This window comes from Eumetopias jubatus, unplaced genomic scaffold (genome assembly GCF_037043125.1).
Source record: "Eumetopias jubatus isolate StellerSeaLion01/CBP00866 unplaced genomic scaffold, mEumJub1_p1.0 scaffold_14, whole genome shotgun sequence".
Lineage (NCBI taxonomy): Eukaryota > Metazoa > Chordata > Mammalia > Carnivora > Otariidae > Eumetopias > Eumetopias jubatus.
Window position 1 is genome coordinate 69,730,443 of NW_028274820.1, and position 20,475 is coordinate 69,750,917.

Consider the following 20,475-nt stretch of genomic DNA (forward strand, 5'->3'; position numbering starts at 1 on the left):
TCGCCAATGTCATGCCCACATCAACTCTGTTTGTGTTGATACCTGGGGACTGGTCTAGAAGCTGAAGCTACCGAGGCAACTGATGTGCGTATGTTTGGTGCCTTATTTTATCATAACCTCTAAAAATATACATTGAGAAATTCTTGCTCACTAAATAAACAAGTAGTCTCATTTGAAATAAATTAGTTAAAGTGAAAAAACATGACAACAAAAATATACTATAGCAAGAAGCTGAAAAATATTTTTGTGGGAGAGATTAAATAGTTGCTACATTTCAAGTTTACCTCCCTTAAGCAGCTATCATCATGGATAGGAAGATGAGAATTGCAATAAATCATTTTTAATATGTATTAAACCTTATATTTCTAGCCTGTAATGTACACTTGAGAGTAATTTATTTTCTTTGGGAAGTTCCAGTAATTCTTTTAATTCATCATTTAGCACAAAACAATAATTTATTAAGTGGTAGCTTATTTAATATACTCAAATTATCTGATATTTTATTACTAGGAATGTTCTTAGGGGCAAATGCTAACTCTTAGTAAAAATTTTATTGTCATTTGAAATGATGTAAATACCTTTTTTTTTTTAGTTTTTTTAATTTTATTTTATTATGTTATGTTAATCCCCATACATTACATCATTACTTTTTCATGTAGTGTTCCATGATTCATTGTTTGCGTATAACACCCAGTGCTCCATTCAATATGTGCCCTCTTTAATACCCATCACCAGGCTAACCCATCCCCCTACCCCCTCCCCTCTAGAACCCTCAGTTTGTTTCTCAGAGTCCATAGTCTCTCATGGTTCGTCTCCCCCTCCAATTTACCCCCCTTCATTTTCCCCTTCCTACTATCTTCTTTTTTTTTTTTTAAGATATAATGTATTATTTGTTTCAGAGGTACAGGTCTGTGATTCATCAGTCTTAAACAATTCACAGCGCTCAAATACCTTAATTGTTTTAAAATGCATGCTTTAGGGGTGCCTGGATGGCTCAGTTGGTTAAGCGTCTGCCTTTGGCTCAGGTCATGATCTCGGGGTGCTGGGCTCTCTGCTCAGGGGGGAGTCTGCTTCTCCCTCTCCCTCCTGCTCATGCTCTCTTTCTCTTTCTCAAATAAATGAATAAATAAAATCTATAAAAATAAATAAATAAAATGCATTCTTTAATATATAGACTTTTTACTGAATTTTTAACTACAATATTTAAGGTTACTTGGGAGCAGTATTTAAAATTAAGGCATGTTTGGTTTTAAAACAAGTTATGGATGAAATACTTTCAATATTTTCCTATAGCTTAGGAAATTTAGTGTTTAAATAACTGCTGTTATTTGTATGCATTTTGGTAAATATTTTAATTGTACTTGTGCCCTAAGAAAGTCTCCTAGGGGATACTCTTGGGAAAAAAAAAAAAAAAACTAAGCAAGCATAAAATTATAGAAACATTTTTAGTAACATGCTAATATTACAGAAGTTTTCCACTAATGTGATTTAATAGGCACTCACCTTAAAGAGAAATGGTAGTATGTTTTGTCTAATAAGATATGACTATTTCAGTAGAGGGGTGCAAAATCCATACTACGGCAAAGAGAGTGAGCAAGAGCGGTAGGAGAGAGATAACAGAGGCAGGACGGAGCTGCAGAGTTGAGAGGGTGAGGATGCTGACACCGCTCAGAGGGGACATACAGGGACTTACGCACACTGAGAGTGGAGGTAAGAGCAGGATCGCATCAGAGCGTCCATCTTCTCTTTTTTTTTTTTTTTTTTTTGGTCTCCAATTGTCACTTGGTTCTTTTATATCCCTTTTACCTTCTTTCTATTTCTTTTACCTCTCTCTTTTACCTCCCCACCTTTGCTCTATAGACATCGGTTAACTTTGAAAGTTTTTCTGTGTGCACACCTCAGTTCATTAATACACTGAACACAGATGTCCTGAGCACATATGACATGTCAGACATTAAGCAAGACTCTAGAGGTACAATTATAGAAGTGTAGTCTTCTCTTCCCTCAGGAAATTACGGTTCAAAGGGGAACAAATGCAGAGATAGATCATGATAGTATAAGGCTAACATATCCATAATGGAAAATGACTAATTAAAACAAGCTAACCTTTAGTGAGCACATAGTATGTACTTACTACTATGCTGATTATACAAATTATTTCTTGTCTAACTCTCAGAGCAATGAGATAATTTACACTATGTTCTATCATCCGTACTACAAAGTTAAAAACTAAAACCTGGTCCTAGAACAAAACAAAACAACTCACAAAATAATTGGAACAGTGTGATGATTATCAAAGTGTGGTCATACTCAATCATCATTTAAATTACCACAAGTTCTTAACATGCAGATTCCAGAGCTCCCAACACCAGACCTACTGAATTCATGTTTCTGAAGAAGGGTCTAGGGAATTTGACTCTTCTCATACAAATTTTCTTTCTTAAATGAGACAACAATTTTCAAGGCTAAAGTAGAAATTCTATTAGAAAATTTAGAGTGTCTCTTTAGCTAACGTGTGTATGTGTGTGTCTAAAGATAAATTTAAAATCACTTTAAGTAGATGATTGTGTATATTATCTAATAAATAATAGAGGGTTTCTTAGAAAATAAGGTTCTATTTATGCTTCTAAAATATAATTTAAAATTGCATATAAAGGAAAACAGAAATAGAGTAAACTCAATTATACTTATCTGATTGATTTCATTATGTAACAATGCACGTTACATTTTATCTCCTCCCAGTTATTAGGTTATCATTTCAGATTTAGATTTTGTATTTGTACTCTTCCCTAATAATGACCTTTTCAGTATATTCTTGATTCATACATTCCATTTTAATTAAATATTTCCATCTTCCATTAAATATATTTTTCATTGAAGGATACATGGAAAATCTAATTGAATTCTCTATCAAGCTCTCATATCGTTTCATGTATGTAAATATATATGCAGACATTTTTTGCCTCAAACTTTGTTTTCCACAAAACCTTTAAAGCAACTTAATGGTTATGAAGTAAAACAGATAAAATAAAATTTTGGTAACAAAAATGAGATTAATAAACATTATATAGAGAATTAACTAGGAGTGAGATTCCTTCAAATAATAAAGCAAAATTGAAAATGGGTTATATTTGAGGAAGACGAATGAAAATAAATTATGTCTCCAGCCATTCTTCAAGTAGTTTTGATGAACTTCAGACTGATTTGTTTCAATTGCCTGACACACACTTCTTTTTTCTTTTTTTTTACAGTATTATTTGCTAGACCTTAATAGTTCTGTAAAAATCTATGTTTGTATAAGTAGAATTTTCTCAGTTAAATGACTTCCGTTTTTTTGACTAATTAAAAAATTGTATTTGAATGTAGTTGACACATAATGTTACATTAGTTTCAGGCATACAACTTGGTAATTAGGTTTATATATTATGCTATGCTCACTATAAGTGTAACTACCACCCATCACCATGCAATGCTATTACAATATCATGGAGTATATTCTGTATGCTGTGTCTTTTATTCCAGTGACTTACTCCTTCTGTAACTGGAAGCCTGTATCTCCCACATCCCTTCACCATTTTGCCAATCTCTCCACTCCCCTACCCTCTTGCAACCATCAATTTGTTCTCTGTATTTATAGGTCTGATTTTTCTTTTTATTTATTCATTTGTTTTTTTAGATTCCACATGAGTGAAATCATATGGTGTTTATCTTGCTCAGTCTGCCTTATTTCACTTAGCATGATACCCCCTAGGTCCATTCATTTTGTTGCAAGTGGCAAGATTACATACAAGATATGTAATATTCCTTTGTATATATGTACCACATATTCCTTACCCATTTGTTTATTGATGGACTCTTAGGTTGCTTCCATATCTTGGCCATTGTAAATAATGCTGCAATAAACAGGCGCATATATCCTTTCAAATTAGTGTTTTCATCTTCCTTGGGTAAATACCCAGTAATGGAATTATAGGATCATACATATTTCTATTTTAAATTTTTTGAAGAACTTCCATACTGTTTTCCACAGTGTCTGTACCAATTTACATTCCTACCAACAATGGATTAGGGTTCCTTTTTCTTCACCTCCTTGCCAACACATGTTATTTCTTGTCTTTTTGATTTTAGCCTTTCGGACAGGTGTGAGATAATATTTCATTGCAGTTTTCCCCGACGGATTGGTGATGTTGAGCATTTTTTTCATGTGTCTGTTGGCCATCTCTGTATGTCTTCTTTGGAAAAATGTTCAGCTAAGTTTTTAAAGCTGTAGATAAAAGAGCAAATAACTACTTAATTTAGTACTTTTATTACACATGCATATTATGACAATATATTAATTTGGAAAATTTGTTCTATTTACTCATGTTATAAAACAACTTAATTCAGACTCTTCCAGTGCATCTTTGACTCCAACATCTTCATTAGCATATTAGTGGCACTTCTTGAGTCACCTAATAATTTTCCAGGGTGAATTCTCTTTGTTTTCCTTTAAGATGTTTAAGATACAGTTGCAATGATTTCCCTGGTAATTTTATCCCAACCACAAGTATCTTTTCTCATAACATTGAAAGAGCTGGTTATTTTATTAAAACTATAGTAATAAATGGGTTAATAAATGAGTTAATAAATATTCATATTCAGTATGGATATTGGCTATTAGTTTTCCTTGAAGCACCTCCTTTTACTATTAAATGTCTGTTTTATATATGTATTCTATTATATACATATATTCTGTATATAATAATGTGTTTATATGTATATATTCTGTATAACAGAATACAAAACAAAATGAAAGACAAACCACAGACTGTGAAAAAGATATTTGTAACATGTATAACAAAAGATTAATGCCCAGAAAAAAATTATATACATAATATATACCCACTTCTATATTTTATATATGAAAATATTTTTATGTATACTTTTTTCTGGATTTTTGTATATATGTATATAAGTTATAAATGTATGTATATATAATTGCATATGTGAAATATATATATAAATTATTTCTGGACATTAGTCATTGTGGTTACACATTTTGCCCAGTTTGTCTTGTCTTTTCATTTTGCTGTCTAGAATTTATATTATTATATAGTCAGTGTATCATTTTTTTCGAAGTTTTTGATTTTCGTGTTTCCTTTAAAAAATATTTTCTCATCCAAAGGCCAATTCCTTTATTTTCTTACAAAGTTTGAAATGTTGTTTTATGCATATAGCTGCCTAATCCATCTGTAATTTATCTTTGTCTCTATCTATCAATCTGTAGATAGATAGGTTTTATAAATACCCAAAACCTTCTGTGTACTCTTCAGTGATGCTATGTAACTTTTCCCACACAAGCCCCGCATATATTTGTGGTGTTATACCTACATACCATATGGATTATGTTGATATGTTAAGTGGAATTTTATCTACCTTAATTGGTTATACATATAAGAGTACTATTAAATTAAATTCCCATTACTTCTAAGCATTTACTTGTTGATTTCTTAGATTTCCTATTTAGAGAATAATTTAGCTAGTATTTTATTTTTTAAGTTTTTGCCTCTGTTTGTAGGGGACAAGTCTATAAATTAATGAGAGGACAGGTCTATAAATTTATACTACAGTATATTAAAATAATATAGGCTACCTGTTTTTTTTCTTTAGACCTCATGACCAATTAGACCACTGACACAACACCAAGCTTTTTATCACTAATACATTTCTTAATGTCTTTGTGAAGAGTGTTCTCTGGACTTTTTAAGCATAGTTACAGGCTGAGCATGTTACTTATAAAAGATCCATCCCGATATATTCATATCCATCAGGCTTTAGACTTCTTTCTACCGTGTGCCAAGAAAGTTTCAGCACTTTGAGCTCATTGACAGCGGGTCATCATAGCATCCAGATTATAACAAACTAAACCTACAGATAATAAAAAATCTAAAAGACAGATTAGGTTTAAAAAAAAAGCTATAAGCTGTTTCCTTGAAAAATATTTAAACCAAAGTACTATGGATTGAAAATAAAAGAGTTGGCAAAGAGTTTCCAGGCACATTCAAACAGGTAGAAGGCAGAAGTTGAAGCATTAATATCACACAAAGTGGTTTTCAAAGTTAATAGAACTAAACAGGATAAAAGGAGACATTAGATTATTAAAAAAAGATATGAAGACATAGCCATTTGAATCTTGTAGGCCACAAATAATTTGGCAAGAAAACATCAAGGCAAAGCCTATTATAAATGCAAGGAGAACTTGATAAAAATACAACTATAATATGTATTTCCTTCAAATTTGGACAAAACTAATAGAGATAAAAGTAAGTGAAAGGATAGAGAAATTGAATAACAATAAATAAAGTTGATCTGCTAGATACATTTAGAACCTCCTATTACAGAAGGTAGATATATTTTTATGTCCAAGGAACTGTTAAAAATTTATGAAATATATGGCAAACTTAATAATATTTTTATGCCTTAAACTTACACCATAATATATATCAATTATTTCTCAGTAAAAGTAGAAAATTAATATTTTAAAAGTAGAAGTCTTTTAGTATATATATGCTTATCATAAAAAAACAAAAATAGATATAAATAATAAAAAAGGTGAACCAAATCCTTGAGTACTTGGAAATTAAGAAATACATATAGATAAACTTTGGATTAAAAAGGAACTCAAAATAGAAACATAATTCCCTGGAAGCAATATGAAGGGCATCACTTTGAAACCTGTAAGGCCCAGTGAAAGCTACTCTAAGCAGAAACCTTATAGCTATGAATGCCTTTATTACTAAAGAGCAAAGGGGAAAACTAGATGAAATTTATATTCAAAGAACATTGAAATGAACCAAAATATATTGGGAAAGGAGAAGTGATTAAGATGAAAGCTGAATCAAATGGAATATAACAACAAAAAATAGAAAGTTTTTACCTTGAAAAGTGAAATAAAACATAAAAATCTCTTTCACACTCAAATAAGAAAAAAGGAAACAGAACACAGGTAGGTAGTATCAGGAAAAGGAAAGAATAGCCACAGGTACATATGAAAAAATAAAACACTTGTAAATAGATTCTGGAATCACTCTATGGCAACACATTTTAAAACCTTAGGAATGGATGTTTTTCTCGCTAGCTGACCTGAGAAGTGAAAAAAAATAAAACACCAATTACAAAGGAAAGACCACTGACACCAGGATAAAACAAGTTCATAGCAGAACTTTCTGTAAGCTTTAATATCAGATAATTCCAATATTATTTTGATTATTCCAAATGTGGGAGAGTACACAGTTAATTTTATGAATGAAGTATATTTTAATGACAAAATCTGATACAGTAAAAAAGGAAAAAATATAAACCAGCCTCAATTACACTGCAAAATTTTAACTAAAATATAAGCCAGTATGTTCTAGTAATGTATCAAAAAAACCTGCCCTATGAGCAAATAAGGTTTATTCCAAGAATGCAAGGGTATTCAATATCAGGAAACTTATAGAATCCATTATATTAACAAATTAAATAATACAAATAATGGAATCTTATTCAACCATAAAAAGGAATGAAATCTTGCCATTTGTGACAATATAGATGGACCTTGAAGGTATTACACTAAGTGAACTAAATCATACCACGAAAGACAAATACCATATGATTTCACTTACATGTGGAATCTAGAAAACAAACCAAATGAACAAACAAAAAAACCAGATTCTTAAATACAGAGAACAAAGTGGTGGTTGCCAGAGGGGAGGGGGCTGGGGGAATGGATGAAATAGGTAAAGGGGATTAAGAGATACAAATTTCTACTTATAAAATAAATGAGTCACAGAGATACAAAGTGCAGCATAGAGAATATAATCAATAATAATGTAATAATATTATATGGTGACAGATCACTATACTTAATTGTGGGGAGCACTGAATAATTTATAGAATTTTCCAATCACCATGTGGTACATCTGAAACTAATACAACATTTTATGTCAACTACACTTCAATACTATAAATAAATAAATAATTTAAAATCTCATTAAAACAATCATATCAATAAATGATGAAAATTAATTCAATGTAATTCAGTAGCCATTTCAAAAATAAATAAATATACATCTATTGTACCATTTCAGTTGGAATGCAAACTAGATTTTCTATGAAAACTGAGCAAATGATTTACACTTTATATGAAATTATAAATTTCCAAAAATAACTGTGAAAAGTGTGCAAATGAACAATAAGTAAGGAAGGTATAATTTGACAGATAAATATCACAAAAAAATAGAAAGCCACTATAATCAAATCAAGACAATACTGGCCTAGGGTTAGAGGTACAGAAAAGAGAATTCAGAAATAGATACTATAATATGCAAATTTATTAAATGACAAGGGTGGCATTTCAACTCAGAATAAAAGAGGTATGTCATAAACACTGTTAGCACAACTGTCTAGGTGTCTGGAAATAAAGCTCTGTAAAATATAAAATTTAAAAAATACCCAAATTCTGCAGGAGCATATAAAAATTCAATATATGATACAGATAAAAAAATGTTTAACCAAGACTAAAAATTTAGGGGCACCTGGGTGGTTCAGTTGGTTGAGCATCTGATTCCTGATTTCAATTCAGGTCGTGATCTCAGGGTCAGGAGATTGAGTAGAGTGTCAGGCTCTGAGCTCAGCGGGAAGTCTGCTTGAGATTCTTCTCTCCTTCTCTCTCTGCCCCTTCCCCCACTCTCGCATGTTCATGGGCTCTCTTGTTCTCTAAGATGAATAATCTTAAAAAGAAAAAGACTGAAAATTTAGACTTTATGTGGGAAAAGAGGTACATGTTTGATTACATCTTTATATGAAGTCATACATAACACTTATACACTGTGCCAAGCACTAGTCTAAGCACCTTCCCAGTATGACTGAATTTTTAGTTATTATCATCTCTGTTTTACAGATGGGAACATTAAGGTATAGGTCACACAGCTAGGAACTTTTGTAGCAAAAGAAATCATTAATAAGTCGATAGGCTAACAATAGATTTTGGGGAAATAGCTCACAACACAAAGGACAAAGAGAGGCTTATTATCTGTGTAGTACAAAGAGCTTGTACAAATTGTTAAGCAAACAATGTGAGGGGAAGCAAGTAGCCCAATTGGGCATAAAGGACGTAAATAGGCACTACACAGAATAACACATTCAAATGGTCAACAAATATAAACAGAGATGCTTGAACTTACTGGTAACTAAAGAACTTGCCAGTTAAAGCAATAACCAGTATCAATTATACCTACACAAGTGCTAAATGTTAATAAGAACCATAACACCAGTTGCCTTTACTTGTTACTGTTTCGAACATTTTTTCCCAGAGTTGAATTTTCCAGAAATCAAATCTCCTGTTTATTTACCATTAATAAATTTCTACATAGAGCTATAAATGGACACAATATTTCAATAGAAAACCATTAAGCAAGCACACCTAGTGTTTGCTAACATAGACTTGAGTACACTATTGGACAAATCAGTATAGGTAGTAACTCTGTTCTCTTTATAGATTCTATTCTTAGTGAGTATGTAACTCTGGGAGGTGCTACCCAGGCACTTAATAGGCACTTTCTCATTTAATCTTCCCCACAGACTTTTTAGGTGGGTACTGTTACAGCTTCCACTTTACTTTTGATAGATATGAGGTTAGAGCTATTGGGGAACTTGCCCTATGTGTCATGCAACTAAATGGCAACCTCAGGATTTGAACCCTATTCCACCTGACTTTTATTTATTTATTTGTATTTACATTGAATTAATTAACATATAATGTATTCTTAGTTTCAGAGGTAGAGGTCAGTGATTCATCAGTTGCATATAACACCCAGTGCTCATTACATCAAGTGCCCTCCTTAATGCCCGTCACAGTTACCCCGTACCCCCATCCACTGCTCATCCAGCAACCCTCAGTTTATTCCTATGATTAAGAGTCTCTTATGTTTTGCCTCGCTCTCTGATTTCATCTTGTTTTATTTTTCCCTCCCTTCCTCTATGCTTCTCTGTTTTGTTTCTTAAATTCCACATATGAGTGAAATCATATAATAATCGTCTTTCTCTGATTGACTTATTTCACTTAGCATGGTACCCTCTAGTTCCGTCCACGTTGTTGCAAATGGCAAGATTTCATTTTTTTGATGTCTGAGTAATATTCATATATATATATATATATGAATATACACACACACACACCACATCTTTTTTATCCATTCATCTGTCGATGGACATCTGGGCTCTTTCCATAGTTTGGCTATTGTGGACATTGCTGCTGTCAACATTGGGGTACAGGTGCCCCTTCGGATCACTTACATTTGTGTCTTTGGGATAAATACCTAGTAGGGCACTTGCTGGGTCATAGGGTAACTCTATTTTTAACTTCATGAGGAACCTCCATACTGTCTTCCAGAGTGGCTGCACCAGCTTGCATTCCCACCAGCAGCATTAGAGGGTTCCCCTTTCTCTGTATCCTTGCCAACATTTGTTTTTTCCTGACTTGTTAATTTTAGCCATTCTGACTGGTATGAGGTGGTATCTCATTGTGGTTTTGATTTGTATTTTCCTGATGCTGAGTGATGTTGAGCATTTTTTCATGTGTCTGTTAGCTATTTGTATGTCTTCTTTGGAGAAATGTCTGTTCATGTCATCTACACATTTCTTGACTGGATTATTTGTTCTTTGGGTGTTGAGTTTGATAACCCAAAACTTGATAAGTTCTTTATAGATTTTGTCAACCTGACTTTTAGATCCCAAGTTATACTTCTTGCATGAAACAAACTGTCAAGTGTTAAAATACTTATTTTTAAAACACTGAACACCTATACAAATCCAGACTTTTTCCCATTACTGTTAAACTTTGACCATATGTTTGCTGCCAAAAAAATATTTGTCTACTTGAATGAAAAAAAAACCACTATCATTAAAATAAGCATTTCTACAGTTTGTTATCAATAATAAAACTATGCTTCATGTCCTTGAGAATTCAAGATTATATAAAGAAAATAAACAGGATAAATGGCTGTGACATTTTTATATTTAGTAACATTAGAGTACATTTTTATTTATTTATTTATTAGTACATTTTTAATATATTGACAAAATCTTGACTTAACTAGATAAGTCAGAAAGAGAGTTTTAATTATACAGTCTGTCTGATTTGCCAGAATAAAGTATCTTGGGTGATCATTGCAATTTTGAAAAGGCTGAATTTCCAAGCAACTCAAAAGGTAACATTTTTTAATTTGGGCTAGATCATGGGCTTGAGTAGAATTTTTCTTTAATTAATGAAAAGAAACATAACAGCAAAGTGAATGACGTGTTACAAGGGCGAGAGAGAGAAGAAGGGCTGCACTGCAAGCAGTCTATGCAGATAAAGAATGCCTGGGTGAAATAGTCACCCAGCAATTATTTAAGAGAGACATGTTTATTAGTTGTTTTTAAAATGCAGATCAAGTAATAATTTCAAGCTGTCTCCAATAAAAGTGAAACTCAATAAAAATACATTTTAATTTTCAAAATACTGTGTGTTAAATAAATGCAGAAGTCACAAAGAAGAGCTCCAGGCAAAGTGGGAAAGTTACATTTGTAGAAATTAATTTACATGAAAGAACCACGGAGCCTCCTTTGGCAATGGTTTGCTACTAGAAAACACAACAGAGCCCACATACTCATAAAGAAAGTCAAGAATTCAAACAGGAGGTACTGACAGCTGCAATCATTTATTTTTCAGACTCTTGGTCATGCTACGGCATGCCTGCTAACTAATGAGGTAAGATGGTAAAAGGCGGGGGGGTGGGGGGCGGGGAGAAAGTTGATGAAACAGCCAGAAGGCCTTTGACACCTTTTCACAAACCCACTGTTCAGATGTCCTTGAATTTTAAATCAGAATGTCAATGGAAATTAATTTCTTGTCATTAAATTCCCAAAATAAATATTCCGTTTGGTGTAGCCACCTCACCTAATAAACCCATACAAAGAGATTTTTAAAGTTTTAATTAATTGTAGAAAAGAGAGGACTAATTTCATGATGCGTTTGTAAAAACACTCTGGTGCTAAAGTGTGACTAGCTCAGGGCCCAGTCCTTTAATGCCACTGAGAAGTTATTAACTGAGGTCCCACTATGTCTTAGGGCTTCGAGGAATACCAAAGTTGAGTAAACTGTAGACCAAACTCTCACATTGCTTGTTTTTGCCTGCATTCTTTTACTTTGGTATAAAATGACATTGGGGCGCCTGGGTGGCTCAGTCGTTGGGCGTCTGTCTTTGGCCTGGGTCTTGGTCCCAGGATCCTGGGATCGAGCCTGATGCTCAGTGGGGAGCCTGCTTCTCCCTCTCCCACTCTCCCTGCTTGTTTCCCTCTTTTGCTGTCTCTCTCTCTGTCAAATAAATAAATAAAATCTTTTTTAAAAAAAGTTTAAAAAAAAAATAAAATGACATTATCTCAAAGGAATTGGTTCCTCAGCTAAGCTCCTGACAGCCGTACATTTCTCCATAGAGAGAGCTTCCTTTAAAGGTAGGCAGGTTAACCCAGGAAGTCCTGGATGTACTGTCCAAAGAGCTTTTAAGTCGGAAGAGTCATAACTCTGTATCTCAAGAATATTTTTCTCAGGAGCATCTTTTAAAAATTCTGATATCATGTTACTTTTATTCTTCAGAGACTCATTTGGTGCTAGATCCAGTTCTGGTTTTTTGTTTGGTTGTTTGTTTGTTTTTTTTCTCATGACTCTCTTAAAAACTCTGGTGGTATTGACATAGAACACACATAAAAATGTATGTAGATATATATATACACATATATTTAGGTATATATACACACATACATAATTTGTTATACATGTCACTCTATCTTTAAAGACTTTCAATATTTATAAATTATTTTTTCCTGTTATTTCACTATTCTTATCCTGGGTTTCAGGTAATCTTCACCTGTTCTTAAATTTTAAATGATATATTCAGCAGAGTATCTGTGTAGTAGATATTCTAAGATCTTGCATATATGAGATTTTTGTTTGTCTTAAGTCATGAATAACAATTTGGCTGAATATAGTGAATTTTTTAAAAATAAAACTTGTCTCTGCTTACTTGTATTATCTATTATTTCTTCTCTTAATTGTATAGTTGTTTAAATATAAGTGATCTCCACTGCCTCCTTTTCTTGTTGCCCCAAATCTGCTTTTACCCCTCCATGGAGTGGGCCATGTTGATCATCACAGATGATTTCTCAGTAGTAAATCCCCTTTCTTTTTATTCAAGCATCATTACCCATGTATATCTATGGTTCTAATCTCCAATTCTGTATCTTCATCTTTTTTTTCATAATCACGTCCCTTTGGATAATCCATTATGACCCCAAACTCAGCTTTTGTAAGGTAGATTTCCTTACCTCTCAAAACAAACATCCTTTTCTCAATTAATGATACAAACACTTCTCAATCACCCAGGATGAAAACCTGAATTACTCTGTTTTTCCGCCTCCATTCCAAATCCTTTACCACGATCTGCCAATTCTTTAAAAAACACCCATTGAAAGCATTCCTTCCTTCCTTTCTATTTCTTCCACATAGAGATGACACACAGGTCAGACTCTAATCATTTCAGGTACAGAGTTTGAAATAGTCCCGAGCTAGTTTTTTGTCTTGTTTTGTTTGTTTTTTTGTCTTTTTTAAATCTCTAGGTTCCCTTTCCCTAATGCTAATTCTTGTATGACTGATCATAAAATTTTCTTCAGCATAATTTCTTTTGGGAAAAAAAAGAACTTGCTATGGTTTCTCATTTCATATGAAATAATGCAGCCAAAACTTCCTTAGCTGGGAGCACAAAGTTCTCTAGAATCTGAGTTTAATCTACCTTTCAAGCGGGTCTTTCAATTCTTTCCCTTTTCCTGGCAAGTCTAGGCTGTTCTTATCTTCAAAATGTCTTGGACACACTATATTTTAACCCATTTCTTATGCTATTTTCCAGATTTACCGAAGTTCTGAATGTGTTTGAAGTTTATTCACTTTTTTAAAAGATTTATTTATTTATTTATTTGAGAAGGAGAGAGAGACCGTGCAAGTGGGGGGAGGGGCAGAGGGAGAGACTCTTCAAGCCCACTCCTCACTCAGAGCGGAGCTGAAGTGGGGCTTGATCTCAGGACCCATGAGATCATGACCTGAGCCAAAACCAAGAGTTGGACACTTAACCGACTGAGCCACCCAGGTGCCCCGAAGTTTATTCACTTTTAAGGCACAATCCCATTTCCATATTGTTACTGTTAAGCTTCCGCTAAACATTTTGCTTCATGGTGAAATGTGCATAATCTGGCATACTATTGCATTAGTGTCTAATCGTGCTGAAAATATTTTGTGTGTGATCTTAGTGGCATATATGTATTAATGCACTGGTAATACATACACTGCACTTATTATTACATTGTTTATTTATGCTTAACATATAATTTGACCCCATAAATTAGTTTTAAGCTCTCTGAGGAAAGCACTGTATATAGCTCTTGTGCTCATTAGGATAGAGCCTTGCATACAACTGATGCTTGTTATATCCTTGTTAATGAATAGATGCTCTAAAAATGCATAAAAATGGAAACTATAGGCCATTAGACAGTGGAGTTGATAAATTTGAAAGAAAAATGATTCACTGAATGGCTCTTTAAGATAATGCAAGAACATAGAAGAGAAATATTTTCTTAAATTTCCATCAATGTAAACCTTAATCTTACAGAAAATAATTCTACAGCAGGAAGCTTAGTTGTGTTTTATATCTAGCAAGAGGAAAAGTTCCTGAATACCTTCATGTGTGTTTGAAAATAAGTAAGGTAATTGTTTTTCCTGCATTGATTCTAGGTATAAAGAAAACTGACTTAAATGTGAGACTGATGATTCTTGTTGGCAGCACAGCTTTTCAGAGAGTGGCTTCTTTGACCATCTCTGAAAGACGATCACCATCATTGCTTGAATTTCCATCTCCAGAGTAATTTTGAAATTCCTATGTACATACACATACCTATAATGTGCATATACTACAAAAATTTAGAATTGGAAATAACCTCACATATCACATAGCCCAGTATATATAACATTGAAATATATAAGTACATTCCCTTCTTTGGAAAATTGAGCTTCATTTACTTATCAGGTTATGTTTCAACAAAACTTTTCAGGGGATTGAGTGGGTCTGCTGGAGTGAATCCTGTCAAGTCACCCATGAATAAAGATAATATGCTTTGAATGTCATTCTTCTAGGTGTGTCCCTGATGCCTATAAAAACTAAAGTGCTGGGACGCCTGGGTGGCTCAGTAGGTTAAGCGGCTGCCTTCGGCTCAGGTCATGATCCCAGGGTCCTGGGATCAAGCTCTGCATCGGGCTCCTTGCTCAGCAGGGAGCCTGCTTCTCCCTCTCTCCCCCTCTGTTTGTGCTCTCTCTGTCAAATAAATAAAATCTTAAAAAATAATAAAAAATAAAAATAAAAACTAAAGTGCTACATATTTTAAGTCTTCCCACTCCATGGCACAGCCTATAATGTAGTTTCAATAAATATGTTCTGTTAAATAAAATTCTCAAATGAGTGCTGCATCCAGTTTTGTCTACTTTTGTCTGCTACATTACTCAGAGAATATCTACCCAATACAGAAAATTTTCTATAAAAATACTTGGAAGGCTTCTTTAATTGAGGGTTATAAGTCAAGAACAAAACAAAATTTTGATAAAAAGAATGAAATTTTATATGTATATGAAATATATATAATTATATTTAATATGTAATATTAAATATTGTAAAATAGTATAATATATAATGTTAATATAATGTGCATATATTATATATATATATATGGCTCCTAAATGATATGTAGTGGGAGAAATATATAAACTTCTAATGCTTCCACACTAATGAACTCTTGAAATGTTTTAAAGAACTAGGCTTTATTATGATCTGATTCATATTTCTCTTCTGTTTCTGTGGGGATGCACGCAATGTAATATTTTGTCATTTTCACCCTCTCACACACACACACATGCACATGCCCGAACAAGAATTTTGATTTTGCAGACAATTCCTTTTTTATACATTTGTTCATTCTGAGTTCTAAAACTTTATCAAGCTTTGGCATATAGTGCTTTCTCACTTTCAGTTAATAGCAAAATTCTGGACTTCTGCTTGGTTCAGTACTACACGGATGATTTTTGTCTATATTTAGGAAAACCTAGAATTTCTTGTTTTTTCTCATCTTAGAGTTCTGTGTTATGGTCTGCATTCTCCAATCTGTCTTGAGTCTTTTGTGGAGAAAGCTAGCTTCCTGATAAAGATCTAGGTTACAAACTGATCTTCTTTACTCCCATGTCATTGGCAGAATATTGGCTTCTGTGACTCAATAGAATGTCAACAAGCATCCTTCTTGGCTGCCGCACTACACTATTAGATATAAAATTCAGCTATTGTGTTCCCAATGTCACAAAGGCTACGGATGAGTAATTGTTAAGCTGTAGTCTTTCCAATTTCTCCAGTCCTTTATTCTTTTTAAAGATTATTTATTTATTTGAGAGAGTGAGAGTATAGAGGGAAGAGAGGCAGAGAGAAAAGGAGAAAATCGTCAAGCTGACTCCTCACTGAGTGCAGAGCTGTGGAGCCCGACGGGAGGGCTTGATCCCAGGACCCTGAGATCATGACCTGAGCTGAAGTCAAGAGTTGGGTGCTTAACCAACTGAGCCACCCAGGTGTCCCCATAAACTCTCCAGTCTTCAAAGGACTTTATAGCAGACACGGTGCTTTTAAGATGGAGTTAGATTCTTATGGGTCTTCAAACCTTATTTTTATAGCCATGAGGTTATGATCGTAGGTTGTATTGTATATATAGATAGATGGATAGAATTCTAACCTCATACGGACGGTCTCTTTAAGGGACCTCAGTGAAAAGTCTTGTGTGGAAGGAAGACAAAGAACAGGGGTCTAAATGGTGCTCTGTTGAAATGGTGAAATTTCATCTGACAGACTGCTTCTGTTGCACACAAATGCTGTAAGGCTTTGTTTGAATGTGAATCAACCAATACTTGGCCTAAGTTACTGCTGAGCAGCAGGGGAGTTTCTCCCAACTGTGGTTTTAGATAGAAACTCTAGTTGCCCTATCTTCAGGTTGCCTCCAGTGATGTGGTGATTGTATTTGTCAGTGTGAAAAGATTGAGCCATACATACTGATGAGACTAAGAACCACATAGACCATAATCCACAGCCAAGTGCACAGAAAACTTTGCTGTTCTAGCCATCAGAGATATAAAGATGAATGATACCCGGCCCTGGCTCCAGAGGACCTTGGAGATTATTAGGGAAGAATGATGTGAAATAGGAAAAGTAAAAGCAAGGTGTTAAATGCTACCAACTCAATATAAACAAAGCATTGAAAGACAATAGAAGATAAAAACCACTCTCTTTGCCTGATGGGAGTGAAGTTGTGAACTTATTCTCTGATCAGACATACAGAACCCAGTCAGTTTATACAAAATCAGCTACTGACAGTTGTGGGTGTAAGAAAGGTGTTAGGAACTATAAACAAATATTTTCAGTGAACTCTTCATGAGACTTGTGGCTTAAGAGTGTTGGAAATGTGTGCTGGATGGTTGATTTGAGTAGAAGCTACCAGTGGGGTTCCTACTGTGTGAATGGAATAAACTGTGTTAAAATGATTTGTGTAAGTATAGGAGCCAGCTGAGGATATAGACTTTGTAAAGTATTTTTATATACAAATTCAGTCTATATTTCTCTATACCTTTTCTTTTACCTATTTTAATTTCCATGTACTTGCAGGTTAAAAGCCTGTAATTCTACCTTTGTTCTGGGGAGCTCAACTCTGTAAAATATGAGCTGCTTCCAGCAGCAGTGGTCATGGGGAAACAAAAGCATGGGTGTTCAAACAGTGGAATCAGAAGACAAGAATGAAGAGGGGATGCTGGAAAAGAAAAAAAAAATGACAGTGCTTTGCTCTGTCTCCAGGGTAAAAATGAAAGTATTTCATTAACATATACTTAGATAATATTACATTCTTATAGTGCATATTTAAATTTGGATTTGAAAAAAACTACTTACATCACAAGATTTTGCATCATCTAAAAGAATATCTTAATTGGTCCATCTGGCATTTGAAATAATACTTATTATAAAGCAGGTGTTAGACATTTTTGAATATTACATCCTTAATTAAAGCTTAAAGAAACTAAGATTACACTTTCTATTTTAAAAGTTAAAAATCTAAAGTTACTGGACACAACAAAATGTATGGAATCATGATTTTTAGATTAGATCACTCATTATTAGATATTACTTCTTGAACTTTAATTTTTAACCTACTTTTGTTTTGGATTTGAGACATGTACTAGTTAAGAGTCAATGTTTGGAGATCATTTATTTTCAAACATTATCCTAATTGAGAAAATTAGGATGATGTCATTCCATAAGCATTTACTTTTGAAAAGAGTTCATGATAGATTTTACTCTAGTCTTAGGCACTTTTTCCAAGGACTGTGAATCTATCATTTGATACTTCAAAGCAAAAATGCATTAAAAATGTGAAAAAAAACACATTAAAAATGTGTAGCCTGTATTATTAAATACGTGCTTTTTAGAAGATTCTCTGGGGTCCTTTAAGCTTAGATTCTGCCACAATTTCCTAGGATTTTGAAAAGTAAGTGATCATTTAGAGAGTCTATACTATCCCTATAAAAATGAAAATCTCCTTGGTTTCAATCTTTCATATGGCCTGTATGGAGAAGATCAGAAGGACTGAGAATGATGATAGTACTATTTGCGTATACAACAGGTTAAACAGCAATATGTAAAGAGTATCTGTGAATCAAATTTAGGAAGATTGAAAGTTCCAGTGGAGGTCTCTAAGGTTATTTTTGGCAAACTCTATTAAAAACATCTATTAATGTTTAATTAAATAAATGGAATACAACAAGGACCCAGTTCCTATGTTTAAGAACATTTTAAGCACTCCAGCTCTACTTGTGTACATGAATTATCTCTATAAATTGGCCTGGAAGTGACAACAAGCATCAAAATAAAGCAGACATTAAGCAAAATTCTATACAAGGAAATAGGCACATTTAATGATATGGGCATGGTTTCTCTTCTCTAGATTCTTATAATTATAAAAAGGAACCAGAAGCTCCCATCAGTGTTTTTGGATGTCAAAGAAGAAATGAAAATATTAGTACTCTAAGAAATAAACCATGTATCAAATTTATATGTAATATAGAAATGCCATTATTAATTTAGACTAGATGATACAATTAAGATTCAAAATAATTTCAATAAGCTCTCAAAATTTAATAATGACTGTAAATTCTAAGTAATGACAGCAAAAATACAGCATTAGGAAAGAAGTGGTTCAAAAGAAGCTTACAGGAATAATATCTAGAGGGGTGTTTAATTCAGTTAAACTAGTTCATAAGAATTAAATGAATATTTGTTGATAAGTAAAACACTTTGCTAAGTGTCTTAAAAAATACAAAAATGAGTGTACTTATTTTGTCTTTAAGAAATCTACTTATGCATAAATGATTTATATGCACAGATATTCATAAATAAAATACACAGTATCTGTCATGTGATTGATTGAAATAAAGTTAAATCAGTGAATGAATAGAGACATGTGACAAAATTAGTTCTACTTTGGGAGAATTTTCACAGAAAACTTTTTTTTTTTTAAGATTTATTATTTGAGAGAGAGCGAGAGCATGAGCAGGCAGAGGGCCAGAGGGAGAGAGAGAATCTCAAGCAGACCTCTACTGATCAGGGAGCCTGACACAGGGCTTGATGCCACGACCCTGAGATCATGACCTGAGCCGAAATTAAGAGTCAGACGCTTAACTGACTGAGCCACCCAGCACCCCAAAAAGTTAGCTTAAAGATAGAACTTAAAATAAAAAAAAATAGTATTTTAAAAACTAGATATAAAAGAATGCTCCAGACCAGCTCTGTCCAGTAGAACTTTCTGTGATGATAGAAATATTTTATATCTGTACTATTATGGTAGCACATAATTCTCAGTTGAGAACTTGAAATGTTTGAATTGAATTTTTAAATGTATTTAATTTTTATTAATTTAGCTTTCATGGCTACTGTGTTGAACACCACCACTCTAGGCAGAGAAAGCAGCATGAGCAGAAGCACTGAAGATTCAGAGAGCATGGGAACTTCCTTTGGAGGTGGCCATTTCTCTGGTCTGGCAGGAGTAAAGCTGGGTGATAAAGTAGAAGGTAAGATTAAAGGAATACAGCTCAGTAAGATTTTGGAAGATTTTGCCCATTAGGCCGTTATAGAATAGGCAATGAAAATTTAGGAGCAGGTTTGAGTCAAGTCCAACCCTGTGTTTTAGGAAGAAAACTGGTGGTAGTGTGAGTCAAACCAAAATGATCAAGAAAGTGGTTACTGTTGGGGCACCTGGGTAGCACACTCAGCATCTGACTCTTGGTTTCAGCTCAGGTCA

At 33.5% G+C, this 20,475-nt stretch overlaps 1 pseudogene; it reads left to right on the top strand.

Moving 5' to 3' along the window:
• The window catches only part of LOC114210607 (V-type proton ATPase subunit E 1-like), a 134,917-nt pseudogene that overhangs the window by 110,460 nt on the left and 3,982 nt on the right, over positions 1-20,475 (top strand).